Below are 8967 nucleotides of genomic sequence, written 5' to 3' on the forward strand. Positions count from 1 at the left end.
TCACAACATTCAGTGGTCTGGGACATCAGGCAGAAAAAATAGATGTAATAATTCACAAAGAAAGAAACAGATATCATATACTACAGTAAACATATATAGGGGAAAATGGAAACAGTGGGCACAATCATAGAACTTAAGCAAAGAACAGTTTATAATAACTTATAATAATTTAACTACATTTTAAACTAAGAAGTGATTCCTGAAGGAGACCTTAGATTCTATGCTGAAGACAGAGGCCTAAAAAAGGGTGATAAACAATAGTACATCAAAGTAAAACGTTCAAAGGGTAAATGTATAGATGTCTGGTACTGGATGCTGGATTCTTCTGACAGTTACAAACTCTTTTACTCAGCTGTAAAGCTGCAGGATCTTTTTCATTGAAGCAGGATAAACTGGGATTTTTTGTCATACTCCTGTGACATTTGTAAGCCATGTAAAACCCCATAATCTCCTATTTCACGACTTTTCATATCTGGGCTGTTTAAAATTATGAAAAAGCTAACAAACAAAAAATACAACCATTTACACCTAGAACCTAGCAGTTTTAGGTACAAATGGTTTTATAAAAGTCATTATGGCCCTCACAGAACACAATATGAGGCAACAACTATTGGAATCCTTGCTGCCTAGGAACACATATTGTTTACACACATTTTGATATGAAGGCTAGTTGGATGTGATAAATGTAAACAAATGACTGTATTTAGATAAAGTTGAATTTTTCAGGTCTGAATGATCAGGGATTGGATATTCAGGTGCGGAAGCATGGATGAGTGGGAACTGGATGTGGAGAGCAGGGTGGATAATTTAGATGAACAGTCCAGAGCACATAAAGGATGAATTCTGGAGGAGAGCAACCAAATCCAACGGGGTTCAGGCTTGAGGAGCAGAGCTGACGAGGGCTGCAGACTGGGGTTCAGCAGTGTATATGGCAGATGAGAGAGAGAGAAAGGCCTGGAAAAGATGTGAGAGATGGAAGCAGATGTGGATGATGTGATAAACTTTGACTGCTACAGTTGATTAATGTATTAAAATGTGTTCTTTTTTATTTATTTTGCTATAGCTAGCTGTGTAGTGAATTTTAATATGAAGCTAATGACCTGTTTCAAAATGAGCACTTTTGCATAGCCTGTATACTTTTTGTTAGCTTAGGTAATAGGACATGTTGTCCAAAACTTGGATTTTAGTTTTTGCATATTTTGTTCTCCTAAAATAATTACATTGCTTATATTTTGGTTATTGTGGTGCTTGTTGTACCCTGCATGTATGAGAAGATTGTAAATATATATTTTACAGTTGGTAATGAAATAATGTAAGTCATTTGCAAAACTAATTACAAAATAAAACTTAATGTTAAATCCTCAACTTTTCAAATATTACATCTAATTAGAAAATGAAAAGAAGATGAACATATTCAGTTTATCGGGTGAGGTCAGGGGATTGATGTGTTGGTTCAAATGTTAAGTGAAACAATTTTCAAAGTGTGTTTTATACATACTGACCACCTGTAGGACCCTGTACAATTGCCAGGTGCTAAAAATAGAGTGTGTCACACTTTAAAGATATTTTTTTTAATGCTTCAAGGTATATTTTGTCTGCCCACAGTAAGACAAATGTGTACTGTTGCTGCTCTTTTGGCTCTAGGGCTCTGCCACTTCCTGTCACTGAAGGCTAAATGAATTTCCAAGTTTATCAAGATATCTAACAGGATAATGTCAGAGTAGCTGTGTAATAGTGAAAGCTCAGAAGAAAATGTGTGAAGCTGCAGGACAATGACCCTAAACAGCAAAGTAAATCAACTACAGTTTAACTTCAAAAAAACTTTCCTTTGCAACTGACCCAGCCAGAGCCAAGAAGTCAGCCCAAGAGAGATGGCCAAAGCCCAAGAGCAGTTAAAAAAAAAGGAAAAAAAAACATGTTTTTTGTTGCATGCATGTGTTGTACTTGTATCTGTGTTGAGTCCAGCACAAGGCCTGCTAGAATTTATCAATTTCCTTTAAAATCTTTTATTTTAAAATAAAGTATTTTATGTTTACATGATTGAATTTCAAGAACATTCTGTTTCAGTCTGGCTCTTCACTTTCCTGTAAAACAGATATATTCTTAACAAGAATGTACACTGTAAAAAAAAAATCTGTCAAATTTACGGTAAAATACCGGCAGCTGTGGTTGCCAGGAATATACCGTGTAAAAAATGTGGAATCTGTAAAAGACAATACGGTATACTGGTTTTGTAACCCTAATTTTTAAGGTAGACAACGTATTATTTTACCAAAATCATGATAGAAAAAACCAAATATATTTGTCAATTATACAGCAATTTAATGTAAAAAATGCAACTTTCCATAGCTTTTTACGGATATTTGCAGTAAAAAAAAAAAAGTAATAATATAATAATATTTACAGTAATTTGTTGTTAATTTAACAGTAATAGGATAGACCCTATTATTGTAAATAACTGTAAAAATAACAGAAATATGTTAAACCTTATTAAAACCTTTGACAGTAAAAAACACAGTGAAATTGTATAACAAATTACAGCATTTTATTTTGACCAGATACATTTTACGGTAAATTCCTGGCAACCACAGCTGCCGGTATTTTACCGCTAAAAATACAGTACAATATGAGGAACATAAATGGTTTACCGTACATTTTACATTTGCAACCGCTAAATATAGAAAAATCTAAAGATGCTCATATACAACCAAGGTAGAGAATATTACTGATAAACAATGAGAAAATTTGACATACCATTTGAAAACAGACTAAACATATTATTTTCTCTATTCCTACAAAACAGCATAGATCTTGAGAATACAGCATGTGTCCATATATATGGCTGGTAATCCATGGAGGAATGAATAAACATGAAACAAAATATTACCTGCCCCTGACCTATCAACAGTAATGAGTCACTGGGTCCTGCCTTGGTGAAGGAAAGGACTCGGTGGAGTTTCTAATGCGCATGTTGAAGATACAAGCTCTGCAGGAGTACTTCAATGTCCATCAGGAGTTCACTTTGGACTGGCAGGATCCCCTCTGCAGCAAAAAAAATGGACAAAGTTTGATCAGTGCTTGAGCAAAATGCACAGAAATGAACAAAACGTGCTGCCAAAACCAGATCTAATGATAAATGATTTCTTAAGTGTAAAATATACAGTTCTTAAAGGATAGCTATTGTCAAAATGCAACCTGGGCTGTTTTTTTCAGGTTTTTTTTTTTTTTTTACTGTAAACGAGACAAACATATATCTAAAAGCATAATTACGACAAACAAGCCGTTTTTGAGATTGACCGTGATTTTGTTTTGTGGTCAATAGCCAGTGAATGGGAATACTAGGGGGCCGGGGCATAAATTTGAGCACATCAAAATCGATACAGTAAAAAAAACAAACAAAAAAAAAAAACAGCCCAGGTTGCGTTTTGGCAATAGTTATACTTTAAATCTACTTATGTAAAAGTGATACATAGCAGCCCTAATCACAATCATAATTTGTTGGAAAACGTATTTAAGTTTCGTATTGATTTATCATAGAACTTGAAGTTAATGGCTGAATGCATGGTGATGAGACCTATCATTCAATCTACATTTTATAGCGTATGAAACTGCTCACCTGGACATGAACCTGAGCTCGGCTGATTAAGATTAGTGTCTCCTGTCCATCTTTCTTTAGCAAAACTTGAATAATACCACTGCTTACCTCTTATTGAATCTTTGGGTGCAGACTTAATTGAAGAGCCTCGTATAAACAGGCAGGGTGTGATGTTTAGGGAAACCAAAGAATACAGCCGCCATCATTTCTGCCAGAAGACTCATGGGGTGCAATGAAGCTTTCATTGTGGACTGGCTAGATACCTTCTGCATTCAGAAGGAAAACAAGAAGGGCATACACCATAAACAATAATAACTGACAAAAATAATGAGACAAGAAATTAAAGTAACAAAATAAGTGCAAATCAAGTTTCCCTGTGTTACAGTGTAGCTGAATGTTTTTCAACAATTTGATTTACGGTAAAACACATACCAAATATTTCCAGCCAAGGTTTGTTTCAATCTTCAGCATTTTTTTCCTGCCATTGTCTTGAAACTGTTTCATCTGTCTCTCTCATTTGATGCTGTTTACAAAAACAAAACAGCAATATTGTAAAGGGAAAAAGGAAAATTAATTTAATGGAAAAAAAAAAGATTATGACCTGAAATCTCACCATTTCCTGAGAGTCACAGGTCCTTTGAGTATCCTTATGGTTTCTGCTCAAATTCAGTGTCTGAAAAGGGCAGGAACAAAACAAACCTTTTTAATCATAATAAAGACAAAATAAGATTTAGAGACAGACGACAAAGAAATGTGTAAAATATCTTCTTGAATCTGTTTACTTTACTAACCTTGAAAGAGACTCTTGGGTCTTAGCTGTGCCACCACCCTTAAACCTTAAAACAGATGGAGATGATATGCTGGCCTGGCTTGAAATTTCCATATTTGGTGCTGTAAAACAATATCACAAACAATAGATTAATTGTACTTTTTGGACCTTGGCCAAAGCATAATAGAAAAAACAGAAAGTCCTTCATGGCTATTGTGCAATGAAATCATAATACTTACTGGTTTGTTTCTCAGATGTCTCCACTCCTAATGATTGTAGTGCCTCCAGTACAATTTCAAGGATTGAGGCAGACAGGTCCGGCAGCACCTTAGTAATGGAACTCCTTATGCTGCCCCCCATTTCCAAGATGTCTGATAAAAGAATGTGAATAAAGGTCAATTTACACCAAGTGGTACCTTTGGTCTTAAAATATGAAGCTGATCTTGCTTGATACTACACTTTTATACAGTGTTTCGTAAGTACCAAACTAACAGCACCATTATTGTGACAGCACACTGTGTTTCAATGGAACCATTTGGTACCCATACTTCATGTAAGATGTTAATGGATAGAAATTAATTAAGTCAATGGGTTTTGACCAAAAAAATCATTTTATTTAAAACAGCTTACTATCACTTATGTCACACAGAACATCAGCAGGAGGCTCAGTAGAGGGCTCTTCTGATTTCTGCCACAGATCAGACTCTAGCAGACATCTCAAAGTCTCTCTTAAAGGCACATAATAGGCAAACCTATCTTTTCTGTTTTCATCTCTCCCTAAAAATATTTTCTTTGGTTCCGCATAGTTGAAGGCTTTTTTAAAGATCTGAGCTCTGGAGTGCACTGTCCTCAATAGCCCGGTATGACATGCAGAAAAAAGATCATAGCTTTTGACAGACTCACAGACTTTGTTGATGTCCTCCTCTGATAATGATGTGTCATCTTTTAACAGTGATGCAAGTTTACCCAAACTGTATGTCTGTCCCAACTCATGCATGTTCTGCATTTCCTCTACAATGTTCTGTATGGTTGAAGCAGGCAGTAGAAACTGACCCTGCAATTTTAAGTAGAATAGTGAAACGTTTCTCAGAAAAAGATCACAGAATTCAGGGGGCATTTCCATGTTATCTTCATGTGTAATAGACTGTGCAGCAGGCTCGGAAATCAAGGGTACAAAGTCATCTGATGTGGTTGGAACAGATGATGATTGACATGCAGACTCTCTATATAAATCACCAATGCTGCTGTCTGAAAACTCTGTTTACGTGACATGTGAGCAGTAAAAGATGATTTAACTCTAAAGGTATTTGTGCATCCTCTTACTGGACAAGTGACCACGTGTCCTTCCACAATATGGCTCTTCAGATGAGCTATTAACTCTTTAGAGTTCTGACACTGACGTTCACACATCGCCATTGCACATGTAAACGAAGAAACCACCACCACACCAGTGACATGGGTGGGGGCAGTGTCTTCGGTAAAAATGAGCCTTAAACGCGCCATACCTGGTGTATGTCTGCTTGCAGCCTGCTTCAATACACCGAAAGAAACAACGTGGCTCATTCCGATGCAGTTTACAATGAAGCACGTAGCCCCTTGATGACTGAACTACCTTACCACAGAAATTACACATTAACATAACTCCATGTACTTTGGTAATTCCTCCCTAGCGAATTAAGCACGCCATATACAGAAACTAATCCAGAGCAATGCTTCCCTCGCAACAGTAATGCTAACTCAACTCACAAATGCTAACTAAATTCACAACCTCACTCATAAAAAACGAACTGCTAAAATTATCTATAAACGCTGGGCTGGTGGATTTTTATAACAGAGATAACTTGAAGTTGCATGTACTCACCTCACCTCGAACTAATTGTAAGCTGCCAGGATGTCTACAAATTCCGAAGATGCTGTGGTCCAAGCAGCAATAAATGGCGCTAATATACGAGTTCAAAACTGTGTCCGTTAGCGAAGCCAACTTGAGTTTCCTGCATGAAAAAAAGAGCGGTTGGCACACAGCTCAGCAGCGCGCCGCGCTATTGGTCATTTTCAGGTGACGTCGCAGCCACGTCTTACCTTGCTTCCCCTTTTTTTGGTGAAATGGTTCGCTCATACTGCACAATGTTGCTACCAGATTTTTTTTCTCTGCAATTCGAACGTAAAACGTCTGTACACAGTTTACCAGCAGTTTAGCTACCAATCAACAGCGATCACACAAATTCAAAATTTAAGGCCGACCCACTTAAGGTGGTCTGATAATATGGCGTGAAACACAACAACATAAAGTTGTTTTAAAATAATAATTAAAAAAGATTATTGAAATCAATTTTATTCACAACCATAAACTTTATTTTTAACATCTTCTTTTGCTGTTGATTTTTTTTATCAGAAGGTTAACAATGATATACTGCAGGCCTAACTTTTAATCTGTATATCAGTATCTGAATTTTAAAATAAAAAAATACTATCAGTTTTATTGTCTTTCACTGCTGATATTTGCTTTTTTTTAATGGTATGTACTGGTTGTATTATTACGGTGGACCCTATTTTTTAACATCTTGTTTCTGTAAAAATGAATGTTTTTGTTTGCTTAAAAATCTACAGCTTTATACTGTGAATTCCAATGTGCACAACCCCAAAAGATGTAGTTTTACTCAAATAATACCGTAAAATCTAAGTTTTTCAGACATTTTCAACATTACAATATGTAATTGTAAAATGTATGCATATTTATTTGTTTTCACAGAAAATATTTATAATTTCAACATTTTATTACAGTAAAAAACAAAGTTTTATCCAGTCTCACAATTAACGGTTATTCAATCTATTTAATACAGTAAAAGGAAGTTTTTGGTTTTACGCTCCATTACCGTTGGAATTTGACGGTGTTTTGCTGTATATTTTACTGACTTTTTTTACAGTGTATATGTAATATGTATTATATATCTTAACATACTATCCTATATATTTAATCATCTTCACATCCTAATGTAGGTCAAAATAATGCACTGTACATTTTACTTAACATCTGGTTAAGATGGCACTATTTTGGTCTGAAAGATTTTTTTTTTATTTTAAATCGAATTAGCCTTCCGCCGATTACATTCGTTATATGCAGCCATTATTCCATAAAGTTTCTTCTGCAATGAAATGTGAATTAATGCATTTCAAAATGTCCTAATTCAAGTGCAGTTAAAATATCCATGGGTGCACGTATTGTGATGCAACTATATCTTGTTTCCAAGCAACACTCAGGTATACTCTCTGTAGAGGCATCTGATGACAATACAGAAGGAACACTGTAACAAGTATCTTACTATACAGTTTAGCTGTGATGCTGAAAAAAAATCAACTCACTTTGGTTAACCTTTGATCTTGAATGTTAATCATTTATTATGCAAATGATGGACAAATTTGAGATTTATCATACTGAGCACAGTGTCAATGACATTTATGAATGGAAGACACAGCTGGGTAGTAGCCCTTTAGCATATGTGTGTGTGTGTGTGTGTGTGTGTGTGTGTGTGCGTGCATGTTGCTAATGACGCGAGTGTGTTTAATAGGGAGCGTGGGTGTGTGTGTGTTGATGTTGCTGCTGGAATTCAATAAGACAGATGGGTCTTTTTAGAGTATTATCTTTATTGCCAAAGAAAAGGCCAATCTGTTTCTCGCTTTTGCCAACAATACACATCAATATGTACAGCGCATATCCATTTTGCTTACATTTTTTTCCATTTACTTTGCTTTGTTTTTGTTTTTCTTTGCCTTTTGCTTCCATTGGTTACAGTCGTTGATGAAAACAGAATGCACCTGACCCCCTTTCACAGCCAGAAAATGAACTTGAGAAACACAATAGGGGTATACTGCGGGTTTCAAGAGAGAGGAGAAAGTGTGAACCTTTATTGCAAGGCATTTAATGCAGGGATTACTCTGTTCAGCCTTGACAGCAAAAGTGTCATGGAACAGACAGTCGGGGCCTCGGTGGAGAAAGGAGAGAACAGAGATGATCCACCTGTACTGTGGCTCTCTAAGGGCTGGCTAAGTCAGAGCTGTGTGGTTTCTAAATGACACGAGCACCTCAGCTTTAAATACCATTAAGCATATTCCTCCTGTTCAGCCTGGCAGAGAGGATTCACACCTGCAAAGCTAGCAGCGTAAAACATTAGAATGAAAGCAGGGATGACATTTAAGGAGAATTTCTACCCTGTTCATAGGGATAATGAAGGGCTGAAGTCAAGTTTTTAAGTACCAGATGTAGTTGTCATGTGATAAAGGCTTTTGCAGTATCAACAGATGGATGCAATTTACAGAGGAATAAGTAAATTGAAATAATAAGAAGAAAATGCACAAGAGACTAAACATTTGCTGTCATCAAGACAGTCTTGCACTATATACCTATCTCCTGATGCACCTAACGCCAGATTAATGCCTTCTAAAGATAAACTTCATCAAAACACGAGGACAGATGAAAAAAAGAAATCATTCATCATTTTTTTTAGAACCTGTTTATCTTGTGCAGGCTTGGAGGGAAATATTATATCATCAGTTGTATATTTCAGACTTGGATACCTGTCCTTCACAATTTAAAGCTGTAGGTTTC

General features: G+C 36.0%; 1 long non-coding RNA gene across 1 annotated transcript; it reads right to left on the bottom strand.

Annotated features, from left to right (window-relative positions):
- Nucleotides 1-3830: 3830 nt before the first annotated feature.
- LOC106675388 (uncharacterized) lies at nt 3831-6345 on the bottom strand. The gene is made up of 6 exons (XR_013100655.1): nt 6226-6345; nt 4604-4735; nt 4387-4486; nt 4209-4268; nt 4028-4118; nt 3831-3861 (listed from the first exon to the last, which is right to left on the bottom strand). It is a non-coding gene; the product is annotated as an uncharacterized LOC106675388 (long non-coding RNA).
- Nucleotides 6346-8967: the final 2622 nt, after the last annotated feature.

Source organism: Maylandia zebra, linkage group LG1, assembly GCF_041146795.1.
Source record: "Maylandia zebra isolate NMK-2024a linkage group LG1, Mzebra_GT3a, whole genome shotgun sequence".
Taxonomy (NCBI): Eukaryota; Metazoa; Chordata; class Actinopteri; order Cichliformes; family Cichlidae; genus Maylandia; species Maylandia zebra.